The following is a 27,544-nucleotide window of genomic DNA, read 5'->3' as shown; positions in this document are numbered from 1 at the left end:
TTGAACACGACTGGCTATCCAAAGTGACTAGGAGATCCTGGGGAACTTGATAGTGTCAGGTGATGAAGCTGATAGATACATGGCACTGCAGCTGACAGCTTAGAAACTATAGAAGTACATCTACTATTCTGAGGAGTACTAATTAGGACCAGGGGAAATCAATAGGAGAAGTGCTTTAGAAGAGTTGTACATCACTCTACTAAAAGCAGGTGAATCTGCCAGGAGAGCAGGTTCTATTCCCGGGGATACAGATTTGGGGTAGAAAAACGAAGAATCCTTACAGGGAAGATGTGCTTTCTACTGTATGGAAGTCAGTTTTATTAACTTACACACAAAGAAATGCTTTGATATGAGCCACCTGAACCTCTGATTAAAAGGGATTAACTTCAAATTTGCTCTTTTCTGTAACTGGCCTCATTTCCCAAACTGGTTAAAAATTATTACCACCCTAAGGATGATTCTTGAACTGTGTTACATGCACAGCTTGATAATGTGCAAATGTTTCCATAACACTAAACTATCACCTCTCTTCCACCCTTTGGAAAAGTCAAGTTTACTTACCGAATTGAAAAAAGCTTATAATGATCACTACAGATGGAACAATCTCACCTAAAATAGCCAAGAAATAAAATGAAAAGTTACGTTTATCCTTTGGGGTAGGGTGGGGGGTGGTTAGACTGAAACTCAAACCAAGTCTAGTATCAGTTAAGATGTTTTCTCAGCTGTAAGTATTCAGAAAATCAAACTAACAGTGGCTTAAACCAGTAGGGATTTATTTGTCTCACAGAATTAGATGACAGGAGGTCAGATTTCCTGCTGAATGATGCCATCAATGACCCTGGCCTTTTCTATCTTTCTATTCCATCCTACTTAGCCTCATACTTTGGACTCATGGTCACAATATGGCTACCACCATACCAGATATCACGTTCACATTTAAGACATAATGAAAGATGGATAAGTGCTGGAAGGAAGAAGGTGGCATCAGCCACATCTGCCCTTTTTTAGGAAAAAAAAAGCTTTCCTGGAAGGCTCACAGTAGATCTCTGCTTATGCCATATTGACCAGAACAGGTCACAGGGCCAGACCTAACTGTAAGCCTGGTAGAAAGAAAATATTTAGCATTTCTAGCCTCCCTAGTGGAAGGTTGGGAATGGGGAAGAGGGCGGAGAATGGGTTTAGGCTGGTCTTATTTCATCGTTTGCCACACTTTTCCTTGTACAAACATTAAAAAGATTCTTAGATGGAGAAGTAAAATAACCGATTTTATGGATAATAACAAGAACATGGACAATGTATGACTCCTTTTCCAACTCTCTTAATCTAGAAAGTGTGAAGATGCTTGTTTCCACTTCATTTCAGAAAAAAGGAAAACTGATCTACTTTAAATGGTTTGTGGCCTTCCTTTTCAGGTCCTAAAATATCTTCATGCATATTGACTCGTTTGGTTTTCCTACATTTAAGAGAAAGACAGTGGAGATTGGGGATGAGGGGAAGATGAGAAACGAGGCACATGATCATTTACTCACCCAAATTTAGAAATTTAAGGGGTCCTGGTTTGGAGTTCAGGCTATTTTAGCCAAGTATTTTGTCCCTACTATTCTTCCTCCCTGTAAATGCCCAATTAAACACATACACTTACACACACACAGATTATAAATAGTCACCACCAGCATAAGCGAAGGAAGAAATTACCTAAACCTTGGCCTGGGCAATGGAAGGCTGTGACTGAATACCCAATGCCAGGAAAGGAGGGAAATTATTTTTTCCCTAGGGAATACAAATCTCTTAAGTTATCACACCTGAGAAATGGATTTATGCAGCAATATTTTAGGGAACAGTGGTCAGATTTATGATGACATAAAATACATTCAATTTCCAAAACAAATCCAGCTTCCTCTTTGTTATCCACAGAACCTATCTTACCCAACCAGGCAAAGTAAGCTTAACCTTGACAAACTGCCGCCCTGCAGGAAATGCTTGCGTCAGCTGGCAGATTTTCCCAGCTACGGATTTGTAATGACTTTCTTAATTTTGAAGAACAGACTAAATGACTACAAAAGGATCTGAATATGACCACCCACAAATCTTTCTGCTAACTGATTAGTATGAGTTATTATTAAGTGGGTTTTCCATTCTTCATAAGCATTTCCTGTGCTGGCGCATCCTTTGTGATACTACATATTGCCTCTGACAAATGATTCAAAAATAAAATATGAGCTTCAAAGGAAATGAAGCCAACTGTGTGGCAGAATAGATTTCAAGGAAGAGTTTAATAACATCTTGGGGGAAGAACTTCAAAAATACATTTTCCGAGAAAAAAAGATAGTAGCTTTAAGGTTTGCACATTAATGGAAAAATAAGTTTTAGCAAAAGAACAAAAGTCTTCATAAAGTGCAATGTTTAGAGGTTTAGCATTTGAGCTTTAATAACTTGGTTGCAATTGTGATAGGAATAATCTGTAAATATCACTGGAAAGGCAAAATACATTCTCTTCTCCCAGGTTGGAATGGACTTCTAATCTGCTAGCCAAAGGGCATAGTTTAACTATCTCTATGGCAACCATTTTTTTTCATTTATCTCAGCGTCTGAAGAAAGAACATGCTGTGTACAGCTTGGTAATGCAGTTGTCCCAGACTTTAATAAATTTGCTTTTACATGCTGTTTACAGACTATCGTATCTACAATCTTAGATATTAAGGTTGAGAGATACACAGGGTCTTCATAAAGTTCTTCTACAGATATCTGGTTATATTAATTCCCTTTGGCAAACTCTTATAGTACAATGTTTTATATTTTGGAAAGTACATCTTAATCATTTCCATTTATCTTCCCAATACCCATAAGGATGGAGTAAGCTCCAGACGCGGAAAGCGTTGGCTAATATTGAAGGCAGAAGAGTCTGCTGACCTTTCATAGACATTTTACAACAACGATCAGAGGCTGAGAAGACAGAAAATCATCTTGTCACAAATGCCATAATGAAGAAGGACAGCCAAAGTTGCAGACGTGAGAATCTAATATTGGAACTGAGAGAAGAAAGAGTTAGACCTACTAGCTTCCAAACTTGGAGAATAGTAATAGCTAGCCCATAAGTGGTGAGCTAAGAGTGCTGGGCACTGGAATAAGTATTTTACATACTCAATTGTCACTGAAATCTCACAACATTCCTGTGAAGAAGATATTACCACCATTTTCACATATGGAGAGGAGGCTTAGGGAAATTGCTCAGTAAAAGTTAGATCCCTTCTCTGCTATTCTGCACTATGATGATGTATAACAAATGATAATCATTCACTTGGTCATACTTGATTTCATGCTGTAAGTATTTAGTGGACAACTGCTTAGTGCTAGGTACTGGGCAAGTGATTGGGAAAACCAAACTAAACAAGACCAGCATAAGCCCTCCCCTTGCAGGCCTAACTTTGTTAGTCTAATGTGGTGCAGAGTCCATGGTTAAGAAGTAATAGCTAATACTTGCATAGCATGTGTTTTATGCCAGGCACTAAGTGTTTGACATATGCTATTTCACGTAATTCTCCCAACATCCCTACCACTTTACAGATGAAGAAACTCAGTCAGGACTAGAGGCTGAGTAATTTACCCAGGGTTATACTCCTTGTGATTGGCAAAGTCAGGATTTGAACCCAAGCAGTCTAACTTGAGGGACCACGATGTTACTACTGTGCTATTCTTTCTCTCTAAAATTACTTATTGAAATAGGTTGATTAGAGACCTCTCTCATTGACTGCCAGGCCTGTCGGTTAACTGTTGGATACCTTTCGCTTAGAGAGAGTCCGAATGAGAAAAGAATGAAAGAAATAACATCTACTCAGGATATTGGGAAGAGGGGTTTTTTCAGGGATGACAAAGCAGGTCAGGGAGCTGAGAATACAGCTGAGGATAAGACATGGTCTGTTTCCCCTTTGAGCTCTCAGAGAAGCGCGCCCAGAGATTTCGGAATGAGGGAACTTCCTGCCCTATGGGGACCAGAAAGTTTTCTCTGAGGAAATGGTGCTTGAGAAAATCTGAAGAATTTGGGACAAGCCCTGAGGGCAGAAGGAACACACTGTGGAAGTTTTGAGGCAGGAGAACGCACAATGTGATCAAAGAACTGAGAGAAGTTCAGTTAGGTGAACGCAGAGATGGAGGAGGAGTGTGGCACAAGGTGGAGGTGTGATGTTAATTGAGAGAGCAGACCGTGTTGAGAACCCTGGACTTCATTCTAATGGCAACAGTCAGCTATGGAAAAGCTTTTCAACACAGGAGAGTCATGGTGAAATTTGCTTTTTTAAAAAGATTACTTTGGCCAAACGGTAGAAAACAAATTAGAAGAGGGAGAAATTTATGTAAAAAGACCTATTAGGAAGACTTTGCTTCCTAATTGTACTTTGAGTGAAGTTTGGTGGAAGGCTAGATTGGTGGGGTGTTGACAGTAGGGATGGAGAGGAGAGGGAAGACTCGAAGATAATTAGAAGGTACTTAGGACTTAATTACTAATGGAAAGACAGGGAAGAGCCCGGGACATCCAAAGGTAGAAATCTAGCGTCTGGGTAATTATCAAACTAATTAGTGGAGCAATGCTAGCAAGTTGCAGGGCAGATAGAAGAAGCCGGAGGTTGCGTGTAGGATGCTGGTATGGTAGCTGGAGGAGAAGGCAGGGATTGATGCCTAGGATGACAGTAGGAAGAGGAATGTGGGTGGTTGTGGGGAGGGAGCCTCCTGAGGTTTCTTTGCCACTTTCAAAACCACTTCTTAAATATTTTACTAAAATTCACTTTAGCTCTCTGGTGCAGATTTACTGATGAAGGTAAAATTTGAGCTGATATATATATATTTTTTTTGCGGTACGCGGGCCTCTCACTGTTGTGGACTCTCCTGTTGCGGAGCACAGGCTCCGGACGCGCAGGCCCAGCGGCCGTGGCTCAGGGGCCCAGCCGCTCCACGGCACGTGGGATCCTCCCGGACCGGGGCACGAACCCGTGTCCCCTGCATCGGCAGGCGGACTCTCAACCACTGCGCCACCAGGGAAGCCCGAGCAGATAATTTTTAAATGGAGAAAAGTTATTAGCCAATTCATATATTAAGATCCTGTTAATATTTTCTTCATCAACACAAATCAACTTTGAGCTGAAGTCTCCTTTACCTACTAAATCATCACTGGCAACATTAGTACTGGAAAGGCAGTGTCTAGTCTACCCGAACTTGCCTTATAGAAGTTTATTTGTAAGACTACTATTTGACTCTTGGAATATAATTTCTAATAGAATAAGTTACAAATCATGAATGACTTCCCAAACCAGTTCATAAAAATTTATTTTAAGCCTTAATATAGCTAGAATAAGAATCTATATAAATCATGTTGAAGTGATCAATCACATTTATTCAGCAAGCTCAGTCTAGCATGTTAGATTGTTTATGTGATGAGAAATCAACAACAAACAATACAAAGGTCTTTGCAGTCTAGTTGGAAATAAGGGGCTGAGGATAGGAGTTATGGCAACAAGGTTTTCTTTCCTCTTCTACCTTTACCCCTTTCTCATTTCTCTACCCCAAGAGTGGAAAGCAGAAACTGCCCAGGGAATGTAGGAGAGTGAAGTTTACTAAAGTAGAAATGTGATAGGCTTTCCTTCCTGCCCCTTCTGCCCTTCCCAGATGCTGCCACAGATTCCCTTCCTTTGTGCTCTCTCTATGGAATCTCTCTTCCTTGACCAACTGGGGCTAATCTGTGGATCAGTGGCAGGAATGTGGAGTAGGGCAGGGATTGAACAATGAGAAAAAAATAGTCTTTTTTTAAAAAATTATTAATTTCTTTTTGGCTGCATTGGGTCTTCGTTGGTGCCCGCAGGCTTTCTCTAGCTGTGGCGAGCGGGGGCTACTCTTTGTTGCGGTGCGCAGGCTTCTCATTGCAGTGGCTTCTCTTGTTGCAGAGCAAAGGCTCTAGGCGCGTGGGCTTCAGTAGCTGTGGCACGTAGGCTCAGTAGCTGTGGCACAGGGGCTTAGTTGCTCCGTGGCATGTGGGATCTTCCCAGACCAGGGCTCGAACCTGGGTCTCCTGCATTGGCAGGTGGATTCTTAACCACTGCACCACCACGAAAGTCCCAAAAAAATAGTCTTGAGAAAAGCAAGACAGACTTACAAATGGAAAGAGAAAGGGAAAGATACATTCCCAACAGGAACAAAAAAGAGTCCCCATTGAAATCAGAAGAGGCAGTTCATATGCAAGATACCCAAATCAATACAGGGCTTACCATTCTTTGTAGGATTCTCACTCAACTGTTTTTCTTTTTTTAAAGAAAATTAATTCTCTGAAAGGCAAGATTTACTTAAGAAAAATTAAGAGTTATTTCTAATGTAACTACCAAATGGTAATTTCCTAATGAATTAATTGGCTCAGAGCTATATGCTTGTTCTTAAAAAAACAGAAACTGACTATTGCTAACTTCAGCAGAAAAGGAATTTGTTGGAAAGGTAGAGGATAGGTCATAGATTGACAGGAAGGCTAGACTCCAAGGCTGGAAATTTGAGAGGAGCCAGGGAAAATTAGGGAGCAGGCCAAATTCCCACTGTAAGAATCGTCTGTTTGTGATGTCTCAATGGACATGACAGCCATGTTTGCCTTCTGCTGCTGCTGGATGCACCTCCATGTGTGAATTCAAAACTGTCCCTGTGTAATAGTTTCACTAGCCCCAGATTCAAAGTGCTGGGCAGAAACATCTAATTGGCTTTTCCCATAAGGGAATGGGGAAAGGGAACGTCTGGCTCCGTCACTTCCAATAATCACACAGAATGGATTCCATCAGAGTAGATACTGGGCAGCCACAAAGAGGACAAATGCCCACTGCACCCTGCTTCTGATAATTTACTAAAGTGTTCTTTTAATGAAAGGGTAGAATTTCAGCCAAGGATTTCAAAAGCATTTGCAAGGGCAGCAAAGAAATTCTGCCTAACGGTTACTTTCACTGGCTGACTCAAATAATAAGCACCACCCAGGTCTACATTTGACTTTGATTCTTAGATCTTGAAGCACACATCTTTGTCAAGACTGCCATTTGTCTACTTGTGGCACTGTCTCATTAGAAACCCTCAGCTCTCTGAAGGTGTAGGTATATCCATTTTATATACTCATTTTACATATGACATGACTGAGTCTCAGAGAGGATAGTGTTTTGCCTATAATCATGTACTATAGGCCTAACTGGTTATTATGGTTATTATAAACAGATTTGGAGTAATTAATTTCTTCTACCTTATTTACTCCAATTTAAGTAAAACATGACTAGTAAAATTATTTTTTTAATTATTTTTATTAATTAATTTATTTATTTTTGGCTGCGTTGGGTCTTCGTTGCTGCACGCGGGCTTTCTCTAGTTGCAGCAAGCGGGGGTTACTCTTCGTTGTGGTGCGCGGGCTTCTCACTGCGGTGGCTTCTCTTGTTGCGGAGCACAGGCTCTAAGCGCGCGGGCTTCAGTAGTTGTGGTGCACGGGCTTAGTTGCTCCACAGCATGTGGGATCTTCCCGCACCAGGGCTCGAACCTACGGCCCCTGCATTGGCAGGCGGATTCTTAACCACTGCGCCACCAGGGAAGCCCCTGTAAAATTATTTTTAAAATATATATTTCCTCTAGGATTATTTCACATTTTTTCTTCATAAAATGAATGATAGTGATTTGAAAGTCCCTGATGGATGAATAGGAAATTTCTTCGTTACAATAGAAATTGAGTCCATTAATTATAAATCAGAATAGATAATGCTATTCAAAGCTTTGCATTTCACCTGGCAAGAATCTAATTAACAAGACTGCTTTTTATAAATTCATTTCTGACCTATTTCCTTAAAGAATTGAAACTAGACTCAAATATATTTGTTCTAGTTAGTTGTTGTGTTTGAGTTTGAAACTTTTATATTTGGGATTCTATGTACAGTACAGTGATAACACAAGTAAGTTCAAATGAATTTTTAAATTAAAATTATGGATATTGAGAACAATAGCTTTGAGGAATGTGTACTACCATCATGCCAAACTCAATATTTGGGCTTAAATTCCCTACAAATTCTAATTGTTGAAGGGAACTTTTTCACAAGTCTAACATTGTAAAGTTTTGATTAAGGAATCCTTGGGGAAACGTTTCTTCATGAGGAAGTTCAAGGTGTTAAAGCCAACAAAAAGCTTCATAAATCATGCAAAGCAAGGCTTCCTGAACGTGTTAGCAGGACAACACCACCTCTGTACAGAGTTTCTATTTTATCCCTGCTAAGGTGAAGATAAAATTCCCTTTGAGGTAATTATGAAGTCTGCAAAGTTTGTTCTCAGGTGCAAGGCATGCTGGGACCTCAGCAGCAACAATAAGGTCTGGCCTGGCAACACAGGGGCTGTGGATGCTGGTAATTCTCCAGTGCTCTCAGAGGTGCTGTGGTTTAGCAAGCTCGAGCAGCATTCAGGGGCTTATTAGTGGTTGGTCAGAGCATGGAGGGAGGGTTTCTGAGTGGTGGTTCAGTGTAGGAACCAGACAAGACACATACCAAAGCATCCATTACACCGGAAAGTAGGGCCTGGCCAGCAGGATCCAGCCACGTGGGAGGCCAATTTAATAGGAAGTAGTTAGAGTTCCGTGCCATTACTCACCACCAGGGCTCAGGGTGACCAGAGAGAGAAAGGAGGATTGGGATCTATAACCAGACGCAGGGAGACATTGAGGGTCTAGGGAGTCTTAACTGAATTCCAAGCCTCCCTTGTACTTCCTACCTCAGTTAGATACAGCAGAGGCAAGACTGGGATATGTTTGGGGCGAGCATCAGGAGACCTGGAGTAGAGGAGCTAGGAAAGCAGAGGCAGTCAAAGTGAGTTAAGGTTGACATCAATCTCCTCTCTCTGTGCCCTTCTGTCAACTCAGGAGTGACCTGTCCCATACTGTGGACTCCCAAGTCCTTCCTACTTTCTTCACCTCCTTGCCCATATCAAAATACTGATGGGGTTTATTTTGATATGATTGCTGATATGATTGCAAAATACTGAGTGCTATTTGTTTTGATGGTTAAATGAACTGTACTAAGCATTTGGGGGACTTGCATCCCCAGAGCTCATTCTGAAGACGTCCCACCTCTAGCTCATGCTATGCAAGTGGTCAAGGGCAGATCTGCTGGCCAGGGCCTCTGACGTGACTCTGCCACAAAGGACTCTGCCCCCGAGTAAGTGATTCCCAACTAAGGGATTTCCCTCTCTCAGGAATTGAAGTTGAAAGACATAGAGGTAAGGAGCCAATTGATGGGTCAAGAAAGCCATGCTGAATCAGGCTGGGGCAGCCGTCTGTGGACTTGAAGAGTTGAAGTTACAAAAAAAGCAGCAATTACAAGCAAGGAGAAGAAACCAGTTGGTAGAGAACAGGCAGAGCAGATGCAGGAGTCTCGTTTCCTTGTGGCTCTCCAACACCCAGCTCCAGAGTCCTGGCCATCTGGCTCAGCTGTACTGGGGGTCCTGTCCTTGGGTTTCTGTGAGATTCCTCCCCACAAATTTCTTGAACTGCCTTGGGGAAAATACTGTTCCTTGTAACAAAATGACCCTCAATCTATACACAACAGAACAAAAAAGGATCAATGTATTAACCAATCCCTGTATTTTCAATCTTTGTGTTTAGTTGCAATAACGAGATGGTTTATTTAGTGGGGGCAGGACAGAGGGAACCACAAAATCATTCAGGCCTATTTTTGAAGCTGGCCCTAAAAGTTAACCTGCCTCCCTCCTTTGTTTGGATGAGTTATGGGCATAAAGACCAGAAGACGTCTTCCCTTTTCACTGCGGCCAGCCCTCTCCCTGCTCCTTCGCACACATGGGCACGTGTGTGTGCACCTGCCGGTGGCTGAGCTTGCCATGGGTCACCCACCGGGACCTGCAGCGCACCCTACTCTGGCTCAGCGCCTCTGCTGCCCACACCCACCTTTATATTTACCTACCACTTGCCCTAAGATCCCTCAATATAATTTTTGTGCTTTCTGATCCCTTAATCTTTAGTGCCTAGTGAAACGCCTATCCTCAACTCTCTTATCTCCCTAGAGAATATTAGCCTAAACCTTATATATTATTTGACCTAGGTAATAGGTTTCTGATAAGCATTGCTGTAACAGTTTCTTTCATTCATAGTGACACATCTGAATGAGGGATCACAGATTTATTTTGAAAACAGTCCTGCTGTGTTTCTACTCACCCAGGCAACATGCCAGAACCAGCGGCTTCGGGTGGTCATCATTCACCTCTGGAGGCTTCTTTTCCTCCCCAGCAGGAAGCTAGGCCTTTTCTCTTGGGAGAAGCTGTAGTATCCTCTCAGGCATCAAAATGTACTGCAATGTCTTGTTTTCACAAGTCCATCTCCTTTAAGACTGTGCTTCTGGGCTTTCCTGGTGGCACACTGGATAAGAATCCACCTGCCAGTGCAGGACATGGGTTCGATCCCTGGTCCGGGAAGATCCCACATGCCGCGGAGCAACTAAGCCTATGCGCCACAACTACTGAGCCTGTGCTCTAGAGCCCACGAGCCATAACTACTGAGCCCACACGCCACAACTACTGAAGCCCGCGCCTAGAGCCCATGCTCCCACAACAAGAGAAGCCCCTGCAACGAGAAGCCCACACACCGCAACTGAAGAGTAGCCCTCGCTTGCCACAACTAGAGAAAGCCCACGTGCAGCAACGAAGACCCAACGCAGCCAAAAAAAAGATTGTGCTCCTTTCAGAATCTTTCATACATTGAGCACAGAGTACAGAGACTAAATATGGATTACAAAGGGCCTTCTTTTGGGGGTTCTTAGGAGAATGGAAAGTAAATGAATTTAAATTAAGTACATGCAAAGCATTTGCAGTGTTGTGAGAATTCCATAAACATTAGCAGCTATTGTTACTATTACGATTATTATTAATAAAATCTGCTTCCTTCCACCTAGCTTTCTGTCTGGGTATCCCTGTGGGTGATGTGCCATTAAGAAATAGGGAACTAAAAAGGAGATAAAACTTGGGAGTTGGAGCAAAATAATGAGTTCATTTGGGGACATTAGCTTCAATGCTTATGAAGAGACCCAAGCATGAGGCTAACTTAAAAACACACACTCCCATTGTCGGTACTCAATAAATGTTGACTAAATGAGAGAATGCTCATTCATTCATTCATTCATTCGTTCAATAAACGAGTTCTTGGCCCTGATTTAACCCTAGCTGTTCAATAGCTTTAAGGAACAGGATCAAAGTAAACGTAATGCTTATTTTAAATTGTATATACCATTAGCACTATTATGAACGTTATAATACCAAAAAACTGAAGAACACTGATTATATGTTTTAAAATTTCTTCCACCAAATAATCAAGTATTTATTTACTACCTTCTAATATGGGGCTTTAAGGCCCTGTATAAATAATCAATGTTCACTGGGCAGCAACCAATTTTGGATTCATTGTTCAAACATCCAAACTGACCACGAATGTTCTCTAAGGACTTAAGATGCCTGATTTCTTCATTATCCCTCCTTACCTATAACTAGTCCTTAAGTCTCCCTGGGATGTAGATGTCACACCATCTACATACCAGGGAGAATGAAAAATTCTCCCTAATCTGCTCTGTAACTGTAAAACATAGAAGCAAATGAAGAACGAGGAGGAGGAAGGGGAGGAGGTGGAAAAGAGAACGGAGGAAGAAGGAAGGAAAGAAGAAAAAGACAAAAAGACTGTTCTATGTTCACATCGCCAAGTGGGTGGCAGGTGAGGGGAATCAATTGTTCTTTTCCCTTTCTTTTTTCTGAAAATAAGAGGAGTGGAGATTATTTTAAAAAATAGGTTGAATAACAATCTGCTTCCTCTGGTTCTATCAGGTAAGTGTTCTGGCAGTGACTAAGTGGCAAGACTTAATAACAAGGTATTTGGGGCAACTTTTCTTTCCTGAGGAGCTACTGGAAACCCTTTGTATTTACTAACATTTCTCTATCTCCTTAAGCAACACTTTCATATCACCACCGTTCTTATTTTCTCCCTCAGCGTTCTACCCTAATAACCTCACTTCTTCAAACATCTCTGTGCATTTTATTCCAAAAGATTTTGACTGGAAAATCTACTCTTCAGAATGGTCGAAAGCATGTTTCCATTTCAAGATTAGTAAAAGGCTCAAATTACAGGAAATTGCTCGTCTTTAACCAGTCAGGTTCCGTTGAGAGCAATTCACTGAGACGGTCACTATGGAAACCACAGGTGGTAGCAGGAGGTCAATCCAGTGACTCAGCAGGTGGTACTTCCCTTCAAGTCAATAGTAGCCAGTGCCCCGACAAGATGCCAAGCAAACAGCACACTGTGGGTGTTGCATTTTTTAGGTGGTATACACACTGACCTTCACTGGGCTCAGGTGTAACCAAATTTTAGATGAGCCAAAACACGAGCAGGAAAAACAGCAAGAGAGAAAGATCAGAGTCAAGTGGTGAAAGAGAGAGAGAAAAAAAAGAGTAAACTTCCATTCTACTCAGCTTTGTCAATCACTTGAAGGTTGGCCTCAGTGACTGAAACTGATTACTCAGGGGAAGCTGTAAGGGAAGGATGCGCTTTCCTGTTAGGCTCATTCTTATGACCTGCAAGGATAAGATATTGCTCGATGATCATCAGCTTTGTTGCCTGGAATCTTTTTTTTTTTTCTTAATGAAATATAAACTGTTAAAAATTTGCAGTTTTGCATTTTAATTTAAAAAAGAAGGATCCCTGGTGGCATTTTGGTAGCAGCTTGGCTAACAGGCTCTGTTGACGATGGCACTATTGACATTTTGGACCGGATAATTCTTCCTTGTGAGGGTTCTGTCTTGTGCCTTGCAGGATGTTAGCAGCATCCATCTCTGGCTTCTACTTACCAGATGCCAGTGACAGTATTACCCAGCCCAAGCTCGCTCTGCTCACCACATTACAGGCCAATAAATCGGGAGACGAGTTGTTGGGGGCAAGGAATAACGCCTTGAATCGGAAAGCCAGCAGACGGAGAAAATGGCAGACTTCAAAACACCATCTTGCCTCAGTCCGAATTCGGGCTCCTTTTATACAGAGGAAGGGGAGGGGGAGAGGCCCACCGCGGTGCCAACCAATGGCTGAGCAGGACCGCTACCGGTGGCACCTGCCCCGCCCCTATTACAAGAAACTTCTACCCCTACCCAGTTGGTTGTAACAATAAAAAATGTCTCTAGACATTGTCAGATGTCCCCAGGGCAACACAACTGCCCCCAGTTGAGAACCACAGGTCCAAAGGTAAAACGCCTTGCTCCCAGGTGTCTGGGAGCTGTGAATCCAGACTCTTCTTTAACGTTTTTGAGGAAAGAAGTTTTTTAAATTGAACTTTAAGCTTCAGTGCCAGAGGAATAAAGGAATAAAGTTTTCCCCCTCCCTAGACATTTGCAATATATGTGCCAAGTATAATATATATATACTATATATAATTACTTTATACTGTTTTTTAGAAAATGCTTCTGTCCATTCATTTTATCGACCTCTCTCTTTGACTTCAAGTTGAGAACTCCGTCATCATACTTGAGAGTAAGCTCTGTGACCATTCACCCTCCATCATTTCCCTCTACACTGCCCTCAAGTAAACATGAGAAAGAAAGATGGCAAACATGGAAATTTTCAAAAGTGATCAAATGGCTTATGGATAGGCCAGAACACTGTACTAGTACTAGGGTTTCCATCACTGAATACCCTTGCCCACCACCTTCAATAAGCAAAAAAATCTGTGATCCTCCTTTATGTTTTGTAAAATTTAAGAAAAAATATAGCACAGTTAAAAAGAAATCAAACAAAAGGGAAAACTGGGGCTTTGTTTTTTAACTACATGACCGGATATATGCACTCTCATCCCCTGTCCCTTAAGAGTAACGGCTGGGTCCTGTTTCAGTTACTGTGATTACTCTTCAACAGAACAATAACATCAGAAAGGTATCTTGTAAACATCTATTTGGCCTAACTTTAAATATGTGATTGAATTTTGGTATATGGATATATTTTCAATAATTTTAATCAATTATTTCAATTAATTTATTCAAATTGAGGTGTGGTATGGGTGACAAAAAATACCTTGAATATTTTCATCAAAATGAGTTTAACCAGGGACTTCCCTGGTGGTCCAGTGGTAAAGAATCCACCTTCCAATGCAGGGGACACGGGTTCGATCCCTGGTCGGGGAACTAAGATCCCACATGCCACGTGGCAACTAAGCCCATGCACCACAACTACTGAGCTTGTGCGCCACACTAGAGAGAAGCCCACGTACTGCAACGAAAGATCCTGCATGCCGCAACTAACACACGGTGTAGCCAAAAAATAAAATAAAGAAATAAATAAAATGTTAAAACACAACTTACATTGATTAAAAAAAAGAATGTAACCAGCTATAATGCATAGTTCAATTAATTTAATCAACTTTTTGTTGTATCAAATCTAATTTTTATTATTAGAACCATCAAAAAATTGAGCCACATTTTTTTATTCATGCATGTGGACGATTTTTTTTTTTTTTTTTTTACTATTTCAGGACAAAATATATTTTAAGGCAGCATTCTCCTTACATAGGGACATTCTGCATTCCTTGGCTTATGGAGGACAAAGGCATTAAGGAAAAAGAGCTAAGTCATGAAAATACATAACTAAAATCATAAGCAAATATTCTACCAGGGACCCAAGTCTGGGTTTTATTTTATGTCAACAAACACTTACTGAGCACCCACTATATGCCAAGTGCTAAGTGTTGAGCTTGGCTGCTTTCTCTCCCATGGTCACTCCCAATCATGTAACAGTTACTTTCACTTAAAACCAATATTAAATTAATATCAGTTAAGTGAACATCACTTAAGACAAATATTTAAATAGCACCTTACAAATGAATTGCACTTTCACTTACATTAATTTCAGGATAAGTAAAAAAATTACTGTGCACTTAACAGTGATCTGAGATCTCCTATACAGAAATACGAATCGGTATGAAATCATAATGACAATGGGAATGAAAGTGGGTGGCTGTAGCAGCCACAGGAAATGTGCCACTCAGATCTCCTTCAAGAGAACTGGCAGTGGGGAGCGTCATTTCCTAAGAACCCCAGCTGCAAAGCCTCTGGATCCACCACCAGGCTCCTGTCGAGCTACACTTTCCTGGGCTGTTCCCAGCCAGTGACTTAGCACAGCAAGGGTCTTAGTGCTGGTCTGTCATCAAGGGGCTCAGGGCTTCTCTGACAGGCAACTCTGTCTCAAGGACTCCCCACTGGCTTGGCTAAAGGCCTCCTAGAGCTGCATTGCAGTCTGAGGCGCTTCCTACTCAGACCTTCTCTCCACCTCCTGTCACAGGTGTCAAGCCTTCAACACAGGTGGAAGGCTCTTGCCGCCTACTCCTGTTCCCTCCCCTTTATCCTTCACACACAGTTCCCTCCAATAAATCTCTTGCTTGTCTAACCCTGATTGGTGTCTGTTTCTCAGAGAACCTGAACAGACCCAGGTGATACTGAGAGTGATTAAAGAAAACACACAGACAGTAAGATGGAGTTTGGAAATAGGCTCACTCACTGCCTGGCTGATAAAAACTATCCTCTGGCCCAATTGCTGAAGATTTCAGTGGTGATGACCTAGAAAAATATCCTGATGAAGGAAACTACCATTGCAGGTGTGATGATTCAAGCATCTGAAAGATAGGAGCGGCAAAAAGCCTGTAAGGATTGCAGAGTCACTGGTAATTAAATTGCATTGGTGCCCTGCAGAGCAACAAAGAGGGCCATTAACAATTAAATGTAAGTGTGAGAGCCAGAGACTAGAGGCTTTGCTAGCTTCCAAAGAGGCCCTCAGCTGCTGCAGTAAAAGTGCAGACAAAGCTGAGAAGCAGACAAAGGATTTGCTAATGAGAGTTGTAGAGCTCCTGAGACATTTAAATGCTCAGCCAGTGTAGGTCTGTTATGCTGAGGACAGGGCTCTGGTAGAGAAAACATAGGATTTTGAAATATGGGGTGGGAGATCTCTAAGGATGTCCCAAGGATTGGGGCACTGCAAACCTCCCTGAATCCCTAGAACTTGGAGAGGTGGTCCACCCAAGGGCTAGCACTTCCCCATATGGGAAGATACTGCAGAGGCTTCTCCCTTGCAATGCAGCAGGTATGGAGCTCTCCCCATCTACACTGCATGCTGCCAGCCCAATAACTAAAGTTAAATTCCAGCATTTCTTGTCTGGGGATATGTTGGCCTTGACAAGAGAGGAAAGAGTTTACACATCAAAGGAGCCATGTGTACACTGGCAGGAGCCAGGGGAGTGCTGCTGGGATTGGATTCTAAGGGGGCTTGATCAAGGGGGCAGGAACATAACACTGAAAAAGGAAGAATGCATTGAACTGGGGGCACTTTCTTAATTCATGGGATTTACCACCCTGGCAAGGACTCAGGAGATGGGGCAAACAAGTGTGGCTCTTAGAAGCCTAGAGAAAGTGATAGCCAATGTTGAGCAAAGTGGAAACACCTGTGTTGCTTTGGTAGCCTATAAACAAAGAAATGAAGAGCTGAAGGAAGTTGGCATGCTGGATGCATGTATTATTATGTTAGGCTAAAACCGATTATGTTCCATGGGAAAGCCTAGAAGACACATCATTCACCAAGGTCAACAAGAATGTGCTGGTGAGAGGAGCACTAACATCACCAAAATGTTCACTGCTGGCTCTCCTCTGCAGGCCAGAGCTGGGCTCATTAAAATCTATGGTGACCATACCTTTGCCCCCAAATATATACCAGTAATAGAGGTCAGGGGGTGGTGCTTCACCATTAGAAGCCAGGAGGCTATAATGATCAGCAAGGCTGAGGGACAGCCAAATAGTCTTAATCTGCAGGGAACTGTGAAAACAAAGCATGGTGTCCTTTAGGCAAAACAGATGGGCATCCAATGAGGGTACTCCTTGATGCCTACAACCAGAAAAAGGCAAGACTGTAGGAGTAGGGGGGCCAAGTGTAGTCACAGTAACAAGCGCAAGCTCTTGCTCAGTTACCAGACCTGAGCCGGCTTTCATATCTGCAACCACTGACTAGAGAGGTGGCTGGGTCCCTAGGAGGAAGGACCTTGCAAAACCACAGCAAGTATGCGCAACAGTGGTTTCTCAAAAGGACCTATGACCGTTTACTCAGGGAACTGTGAGAAAGGGGGAATAGCTAGATATTGCAAGGACTTTTGGACCCAGAGTTTGATTCCCAAAGACCTAAAGAGTCATCATGACCCTGTTAGAATGGAAGCTCATGAGGGCCATTTAATAAATGAAGATCTATCAAAAGTCTAACTTATAGACTGGGTAAGTTATAAGTCCAAGGACTTACCCAGTTGTCGTTTCCTCAGTTCCCAAATGCATAAATGGGAATGATGTAGTTGGAGTAAACACCACATTGAATCCTTGCCCTGTAAGGTAAGAGGGTAAGGAAAAACAAGTAAAAAACTTCTTAAATTTCACCCCATCCTCCCAACCAAGGTAAATCTAGCAAATAAAAAACAATACTGCACTGGGGGTGGGTAGGATAGGGAAGATTAGTGCCATCATTAAGGACTTAAAATATGGGGGCGGGGGGGCAGGGAGAGGAGCAGGTGTGGTTTCTTTCATATCTCTGTTTAATTTGTCAGTCTGACCCCTGCACAAACCAGGTGGATTCTGGAGAATGACTGTAATGTCAATGCAAGCAGGCCCAATCACAACTGCTGTGATGGACATAGTACCGTTGCTAGAGCAAACGTGTTGCTAGGCCTCAGGTACATGGTATGCGGTTATTGATCTGGCAAATGCATTTTCTATTTCAATTTAAAAAGAGGACCAGCAACAGTTCACATTCACATGGAATGAATACTATTCATTTAATTCTGCCCTTGGGCTGTTAACTCTCCTGCACTCTCTCATAGTCCAGAGAGATCTGGACTGACTGGACATCCCACAGAACATTACATGTATCCATTACATTGATGACATTCTGCTGATTGGACAGGACAAGCCAGAAGTGACTAGTACCCTTGAAGCCTCGGTAAGACATATGCAGTCAAGAGGGTGAAAAATTAATCCTATGAAAGTTCAGCGATCTGCCACTTCAGTGACTTTTTAGAGGTCTAGCGATCAGGGGCATGCCATGGTATCGCTTCCAAAATATTGCATTGGAAGGAAGCACTGTGCCTGGCAGGCCCCTTTGAGTTCTGCAGGTAACATACTCCACACCTAGGAGTATTTATGCTCTGGGTCATATGTTGGGTAACATGGAAGCCTACCAGCTTTGCATGGGGCCCAGGGCAGGAAACAGTGCTGCGGGAGGCTGTGGTGCGAGCAACCCTGAAACTTGGGCCATAAGATCCAGCAGACCTTCCGGTATAGGAAGCATCACTGGTGGGAGAGATGCAGTGTGGAGTTTATGACAAGCCCCAGCAGCAGAATCACAACACAAGACTCTAGGATTCCACAGCAAAGACGTGTCATCTGCAGCGAATTAAGCCATTTGAGAAATAGCTCCTAAAATGTTGCTGAGCTCTGGTAGGCACAGCATGCTTGACCGTGAACACCAAGTAACCGTGTGTCCAGAACTGCCTGTTATGAGTTTAGTCAGACCCACAAAGATATATAAAGTTGTATGAACTCAGCAGCAGCCCCTCAGAAGACAAAAGTGGTACGTATGTGATTGAGCCCAAGCAAGACCAGAGGGTACAAGTAAGATGAATGAGCAGGTAGCTCAGACCTACACGTCAATCACAGTTGCATTAATGCTGTTTTCCCCATTTGTACCTGCGGCCATATGGGGAGGTGGGGTACAACCAGCTGAAGGAGGATGATGCCCAATACCAGTGGGTTGGCTTGGCTCAAATTGTGGGTGTGAGGCACAAACGGACCAGGGCTGCATTAGAGACATATAAAGGGGTGGGCCTTGAAAGACAGTAGTGAAAGAAAATGTGGGAGCAAGGTACCTGCTCATAGTTTTATGTAGAAGTGGCCTTAGGTGAGATTCCTGGGCAGTGGTCAATGGCTGGCCCTCTGGTGAGGGTATGGGCATCCACCATAGAAGAGGCACTTTCATCAACAACCAAGTAGATAAAATGATCCCATCATTTGACACTGGCCACCCTAGAAGAGGCAAAATGGGCACATGGATAGAATTGCTTGAGGCAAAGATAGAGGCTATGATTGAGCCCAACAGATGAACTCCCACTTACCAAAGCCGATCTAGCTATTGTGTTTCTGACTGTCCGATCTGTCGGCAACAGAGACTAATGCTATGCCAATATGGTGCTTCACCTTTAGGAGAACAACAGACCACTTAGTGTCATCTAGACTACACTGGATCCTTCTGATTCTAGAAAGGCCAGCAATTCAACTTCACAGGGATACCTATTCTGATATCGCCAGATACCAGAGCTACAAAGTCTCAGCCAGCACCACTATTTGGGTGTTAATAGAATGCCTAATTCACAGGCATGAATCCCACCCCAAAACAGTTTTTATCCAGGGGATCTATTTCAGCAAAGGAGTGAGAGTGGGCCCAACCACAGAACCCACTGATCATATCACATGAACACAATCTGCAGTCTCACAGATCACTGGAGTGGCCTACTAAAGACACAACGTAAGCACCAGCTCAGAGGCAACATGCTGAAAGGATGGGGTACCACGCTTCAGGATGCAGTATATGCATCAAATCTCTCGGATACAAGTGATGGCTCCAATTACCATCACTTCCAGTGACCCACTGGAGGACTCTGCTTACCATTCCTAAAACTCTGGGCTCTTCAGGGTTGCAAGAATTGGTCACCAAAGGGGGTACACTCTTACTAGGGTACACAGCAAAAGTCCTACTGAACTACATGCCATTACTGTCACCAAGGTACTTTGGACTTCCTATGTCCAGGGACCAGCAAGCTAGAAGAGCAGTCACCCTTCTAGCAGGGGTCACTGATGTTGCTCAGCGGGAGTCAGGGGGATGGGAGAACTATGTGCAGAACACAGGTGACCCATTTGGTGCCTACTGGTATTCCCTCGCTCCACTGCAGTTGTAAATGGATATGTGTAACAACCCCAGCCTGATAAGGGTGTGATTAGCAAAGGGTGGAACCCCTCAGGAATGAAGGTTTAGGTCACACCATTAGGTAAGCCACCAAAACCTGCTAAGGTGATAGCTGTGGATGAGGAACATTTAAAATGGATGATGGAAGACAGGATGAATACTAGATGTGGCCCTTCAGTGACAGGGGATACTGATGATCCAACTCAACTCCTCCTTAAGCAAAGTACATAGAAATCACGGAGTTGCTCCCCAATCCTGCAAGAAGTGGGTCTGTGGGGTGCAAGGGGTGCAGCTATAGGAATGCTCCGTTCAGAATTCCTTCAAGAGAATTGGCTGCAGGAAGCATAGCTGACTGAGTCCCCGCTGAGGGGTCCTGGCCACCACCGCTCTGGATTCACCGCCGCATTCGCTGCAAGGCCAGGCTTCCCCAGGGCTGCTCCCTGCCACTGACTGAGCGCAGAGAGGGTACCAGTGCTGGCCTGCTCTTGCACAACATGGGACTCTTCTGACAAGCAGCGTGCACTCGAGGACACCCCAACAGCCTGGCCCAACCCTTTTCAGAACTGCACTGCAGTCTGAGGCTCTTCCTAGCCGGTGCTCCTTCCTTCCTGCTCTCCTGTCCCAGGAGTCAAGCCTACAGTACAGATGGAAGGCTCCGCCTGCCTCCTCCTGCACCTCCTCTTTATGCTTCAAAGACACTTCCCTCCAATGAATCTCTCGCGACATATCTTCCATAGGCATCTGCTTCTTGATGGAATCAAACTGATACAGAAGCTCAGATTTACAGACCAGTATTTGCATTATTTCTTTGAAACCACACCCAAACTAAGAGCAGTACAGATGCCCCAGAGAACTTTGTTCACCTTGTCAATCAAGTAATTCGAGGCCTACAATAGCTCCTAAGGATTAAAAGGGAAATGGGTGATATTATCAGCCTTGAGAAAAACATGATGAAATATTTAAGATATCCAAGAAAGCATAAAAAACAACAGAATGAACACACAGCTTAAAAAAGAAACCTTATCGGGACTTCCCTTGTGGTGCAGTGGTTAAGAATCCACCTGTCAATGTAGGGGACACGGGTTCGAGCCCTGGTCCAGGGAAGATCCCACATGTCGCGGAGCAACTAAGCCTGTGCGCCACAACTACTGAGCCTGTGCTCTAGAGCCCGCGTGACACAACTACTGAGCCCACGTGCCACAACCACTGAAGCCCGCGCACCTAGAGCCTGTGCTCTGCAACAAGAGAAGCCACCCCAGGGAGAAACCAGTGCACCGCAACGAAGAATAGCCCCTGCTCAACGCCAACTAGAGAAGGCCTGCGTGCAGCCATGAAGACCCAAAACAACCAAAAATAAAATAAATTTATATATATAAAAACAAACCTTATTAAAAGAGTTGAAATCTCCTGTGTATCCCACTCTGACTGTACCCTTCTCCCACTCTCCAGATTTTGATCTTTATCATCATTGTGCATATTATAATATTTTTACTACAAATATATGTTGTTTTTTTGGGGCTGTGCTATGCAGCATGCAGGATATTAGCTCCCCAACCAGGGATTGAACCCTTGCCCCCTGCATTGGGAGCAAAGAGTCTTAACCACTGGACAGCCAGGGATGTCCCTAAATATATGAATTCTTAAACAACATATTTTTGCTTTGGATTTTTAATTTCTTTTTAACTTATAATTTCCTAAAAATTAGACTTATATGTATTTATAATAGAGTTTATTAAACTGATGACTAAAAAAACGAACCTTTGTACACAGAACTATTTACAATTCAGTGAGATTAAAGTGAAATTATTTAGCAGAAATGGATCAAAGTCACAATGCTGAGAAAAAGGATGTTTTATTATCTTGACTTGACCATATGTTATAAATTATTGTTTATAAAAGTTATATATAAGCTTCTAGACTAGGGCGGCACAAAAGCCATGTGAATGAAAGGCTCTTGGTGCTGCAGCCAGGAGTCAGTGCTGTGCCTCTGAGATGGGAGAGCCAACTTCAGGACACTGGCCCACAAGAGACCTCAAAGCTCCACGTAATATCAAACGGCGAAAATCTCCCACAGATCTCCATCTCAAAGCCAAGACCCAGCTTCACTCAACGACCAACAAGCTACAGTGCTGGACACCCTATGCCAAACAACTAGCAAGACAGGAACACAACCCAAGTCATTAGCAGAGAGGCTGCCTAAAATCATAATAAGGGCACAGACACCCCAAAACACACCACCAGAGGTGGACCTGCCCACCAGAAAGACAAGATCCAGCCTCATCCACTAAAACACAGGCACTAGTCTCCTCCACCAGGAAGCCTACACAACCCACTGAACCAACCTTAGTGACTGGGGACAGACACCAAAAACAACAGGAACTACGAACCTGCAGCCCTAGAAAAGGAGACCCCAAACACAGTAAATTAAGCAAAATGAGAAGACAGAAAAACACACAGCAGATGAAGAAGCAAGGTAAAAACCCACCAGACCTAAGAAATGAAGAGGAAATAGGCAGTCTACCTGAAAAAGAATTCAGAATAATGATAGTAAAGATGATCCAAAATCTTGGAAATAGAATAGACAAAATGCAAGAAACATTTAACAAGGACCTAGAAGAACTAAAGATGAAACAAACAACGATGAACAACACAATAAATGAAATTAAAAATACTCTAGATGGGATCAATAGCAGAATAACTGAGGCAGAAGAACGGATAAGTGACCTGGAAGATAAAATATTGGAAATAACTACTGCAGAGCAGAATAAAGAAAAAAGAATGAAAATAACTGAGGACAGTCTCAGAGACCGCTGGGAGAACAATAAACGCACCAACATTCGAATTATAGGGGTTCCAGAAGACGAAGAGAAAAAGAAAGGGACTGAGAAAATATTTGAAGAGATTATAGTTGAAAACTTCCCTAATATGGGAAAGGAAATAATTAGTCAAGTCCAGGAAGCACAGAGAGTCCCATACAGGATAAATTCAAGGAGAAATACGCCAAGACACATATTAATCAAACTGTCAAAAATTAAATACAAAGAAAACATATTAAAAGCAGCAAGGGAAAAACAACAAATAACACACAAGGGAATCCCCATAAGGTTAAGAGCTGATCTGTCAGCAGAAACTCTGCAAGCCAGAAGGGACTGGCAGGACACATTTAAAGGGATGAAGGAGAGAAACCTACAACCAAGATTACTCTACCCAGCAAAGATCTCATGCAGATTTGATGGAGAAATTAAAACTTTTACAGACAAGCAAACCTGAGAGAGTTCAGCACCACCAAACCAGCTTTACAACAAATGCTAAAGGAACTTCTCTAGGCAAGAAACACAGAGAAGGAAAAGACCTACAATAACAAATCCAAAACAATTAAGAAAATGGGAATAGGAACATACATATCGATAATTACCTTAAATGTAAATGGACTAAACGCTCCCAACCAAAAGACACAGACAGGCTGAATGAATACAAAAACAAGACCCGTAAATATGCTGTCTACAAGAGACCCACTTCAGACCTAGAGACACATACAGACTGAAAGTAAGGGGATGGAAAAAGATATTCCATGCAAATGGAAATCAAAAGAAAGCTAGAGTAGCAATTCTCATATCAGACAAAATAGACTTTAAAATAAAGACTATTAGAAGAGACAAAGAAGGACACTACATAACGATCAAGGGATCGATCCAAGAAGAAGATATAACAATTGTAAATATTTATGCACCCAACATAGGAGCACCTCAATACATAAGGCAAATACTAACAGGCATAACAGGGGAAATTGAGAGAAACACTTTCATAGTAGGGAACTTTAACACCCCACTTTCACCCATGGACAGATCATCCAAAACGAAAATTAATGAGGAAACACAAGCTTTAAATGATACATTAAACAAGATGGACTTAATTGATATTTATAGGACATTCCATCCAAAAACAACAGGATACACATTTTTCTCAAGTGCTCATGGAACATTCTCCAGGATAGATCATATCTTGGGTCACAAATCAAGCCTTGGTATATTTAAGAAAATTGAAATTGTATCAAGTATCTTTTCTGACCACAATGCTATGAGACTACATATCAATTACAGGAAAACATCTGTAAAAACTACAAACACACGGAGGCTAAACAATACACTACTTAATAATGAAGTGATCACTGAAGAAATCAAAGAGAGGAAATCAAAAAATACCCAGAAACAAATGACAATGGAGACACGACGACCCAAAACCTATGGGATGCAGAAAAAGCAGTTCTAAGAGGGAAGTTTAGAGCAATACAATCCTACCTTCAGAAACAGGAAACATCTCGAATAAACAACTTAACCTTGCACCTAAAGCAATTAGAGAAAGAACAAAAAAACCCCAAAGTTAGCAGAAGGAAAGAAATCATAAAGATCAGATCAGAAATAAATGAAAAAGAAATGCAGGAAATGATAGCAAAGATCAATAAAACTAAAAGCTGGTTCTTTGAGAAGATAAACAAAATTGATAAACCATTAGCCAGACTCATCAAGAAAAAAAGGGAGAAGACTCAAATCAATAGATTTAGAAATGAAAAAGGAGAAGTAACAACTGACACTGAAGAGATACAAAGGATCATGAGAGATTACTACAAGCAACTCTCTGCCAATAAAATGGACAACCTGGAAGAAATGGACAAATTCTTAGAAATGCACAACCTGCCAAGACTGAATCAGGAAGAAATAGAAAATATGAAGAGACCAATCACAAGGAATGAAATTGGAACTGTGATTAAGAATCTTCCAACAGGGCTTCCCTGTTGGCGCAGTGGTTGGGAACCCACCTGCCAATGCAGGGAACACGGGTTCGAGCCCTGGTCTGGGAAGATCCCAATGCCGCGGAGCAACTAAGCCCGTGTTCCACAACTTCTGAGCCTGTGCTCTAGAGCCCGCGAGCCACAACTACTGAGTCCATGTGCCACAACAACTGAAACCCATGCTCCTAGAGCCCATGCTCCACAGCAAGAGAAGCCACCGCAATGAGAGGCCTACGCACCGCAACAAAGAGTAGCCCCCGCTTGCCACAACTAGAGAAAGCCCACGCTCAGCACAAGACCCAATGCAACCAAAAATAAATAATAAATAAATAAATATTAAAAAAAAAAATCTTCCAACAAACAAAAGCCCAGGACCAGATGGCTTCACAGGTGAATGTATCAAACATTTAGAAAAGAGCTAACACTTATCCTTCTCAAACTCTTCCGAAATATAGCAGAGGGAGGAACACTCCCAAACTCATTCTACAAGGCCACCATCACCCTGATACGAAAACCAGACAACGATGTCACAAAGAAAGAAAACTACAGGCCAATATCACTGATGAACACAGATGCAAAAATCCTCAACAACATACTAGCAAACAGAATCCAACAGCACATTAAAAAGATCATACACCATGCTCAAGTGGGGTTTATTCCATGAATGCAAGGATCCTTCAATATACGCAAATCAGTCAACGTGATACACCATATTAACAACTGAAGGAGAAAAACCATATGATCATCTCAATAGATACGGAGAAAGCTTTCGACTAAATTCAACACCCATTTATGATAAAAACCCTGCAGAGTGTAGGCAGAGAGGGAACTTTCCTCAACATAATAAAGGCCATATATGACAAACCAACAGCCAACATCGTCCTCAATGGTGAAAATCTGAAAGCATTTCCACTAAGATCAGGAAAAAGACAAGGCTGCCCACTCTCACCACTCTTATTCAACATAGTTTTGGAAGTTTTAGCCACAGCAATCAGAGAAGAAAAGGAAATAAAAGGAATCCAAATCGGAAAAGAAGAAGTAAAGCTGTCACTGTTTGCAGATGACATGATACTATACATAGAGAATCCTAAAGATCCTACCAGAAAACTACTAGAGCTAATCAATGAATTTGGTAAAGTAGCAGGATACAAAATTAATGCACAGCAATCTCTGGCATTCCTATACACTAATGATGAAAAATCTGAAAGTGAAATTAAGAAAACACTCCCATTTACCATTGCAACAAAAAGAATAAAATATCTAGGATTAAACCTACCTAAGGAGACAAAAGACCTGTATGCAGAAAATTATAAGACACTGATGAAAGAAATTAAAGATGATACAAATAGATGGAGAGATATACCATGTTCTTGGATTGGAAGAATCAACATTGTGAAAATGGCTCTACTACCCAAAGCAATCTACTGATTTAATGCAATCCCTATCAAGCTACCACTGGCATTTTTCACAGAACTAGAACAAAAAATTTCACAATTTGTATGGAAACACAAAAGACCCCAAATCGCCAAAGCAATCTTGAGAACGAAAAATGGAGCTGGAGGAATCAGGCTTCCTGACCTCAGACTATACTACAAAGCTACAGTAATCAAGACAGTATGGGACTGGCACAAACACAGAAAGATAGACCAATGGAACAGGATAGAAAGCCCAGAGATAAACCCACGCACATATGGTCCCCTTATCTTTGATAAAGGGGGCAAGAATATACAGTGGAGAAAAGACAGCCTCTTCAATAAGTGGTGCTGGGAAAACTGGACAGGTACATGTAAAAGTATGAGATTAGAACACTCCCTAACACCATACACAAAAATAAACTCAAAATGGATTAAAGACCTAAATGTAAGGCCAGACAGTATCAAACTCTTAAGAGGAAAACACAGGCAGAACACTTTATGACATAAATCACAGCAAGATCCTTTTTGACCCACCTCCTAGAGAAATGGAAATGAAAACAAAAATAAACAAATGGGACCTAATTTGACTTAAAAGCTTTTGCACAGCAAAGGAAACCATAAATAAGATGAAAAGACAACCCTCAGAATGGAAGAAAATATTTGCAAATGAAGCAACTGACAAAGGATTAATCTCCAAAATTTACAAGCAGCTCATGCAGCTAAATATCAAAAAAACAAACAACCCAATCCAAAAATGGGCAGAAGACCTAAACAGACATTTCTCCAAAGAAGATATACAGACTGCCAACAAACACATGAAAGAATGCTCAACATCATTAATCATTAGAGAAATGCAAATCAAAACTACAATGAGATATCATCTCACACCAGTCAGAATGGCCATCATCAAAAAATCTAGAAACAATAAATGCTGGAGAGGGTGTGGAGAAAAGGGAACACTCTTGCACTGTTCGTGGAAATATAAATTGATAGAGCCACTATGGAGAACAGTATGGAGGTTCCTTAAAAAACTAAAAACTGAACTACCATATGACCCAGCAATCCCACTACTGGGCATATATCCTGAGAAAACCATAATTCAAAAAGAGTCATGTACCAAAATGTTCATTGCAGCTCTATTTGCAATAGCCAGGACATGGAAGTAACCTAAGTGTCCAGCAACAGATGAATGGATAAAGAAGATGTGGCACATATATACAATGGAATATTACTCAGTCATAAAAAGAAACAAAATTGAGTTATTTGTAGTGAGGTGGATGGACCTAGAGT

The 27,544-nt window shown here is 42.1% G+C and overlaps 1 long non-coding RNA gene across 2 annotated transcripts; it reads right to left on the bottom strand.

Moving 5' to 3' along the window:
• Positions 1-567: 567 nt before the first annotated feature.
• LOC132507761 (uncharacterized) lies at positions 568-19,105 on the bottom strand. Of its 2 annotated transcripts, none has more exons than XR_009536300.1 (3): positions 18,957-19,105; positions 17,342-17,420; positions 568-609 (listed from the first exon to the last, which is right to left on the bottom strand). It is a non-coding gene; the product is annotated as an uncharacterized LOC132507761 (long non-coding RNA). The 2 variants fall into 2 exon arrangements; XR_009536301.1 differs by lacking the exon at positions 568-609 and adding an exon at positions 15,599-15,677.
• Positions 19,106-27,544: the final 8,439 nt, after the last annotated feature.

This window comes from Lagenorhynchus albirostris, chromosome 17 (assembly GCF_949774975.1).
Source record: "Lagenorhynchus albirostris chromosome 17, mLagAlb1.1, whole genome shotgun sequence".
NCBI classification, from domain to species: Eukaryota; Metazoa; Chordata; class Mammalia; order Artiodactyla; family Delphinidae; genus Lagenorhynchus; species Lagenorhynchus albirostris.
The sequence above is the reverse complement of the archived record's forward strand: the minus strand, read 5'-3'. Positions and strand labels throughout refer to the sequence as shown.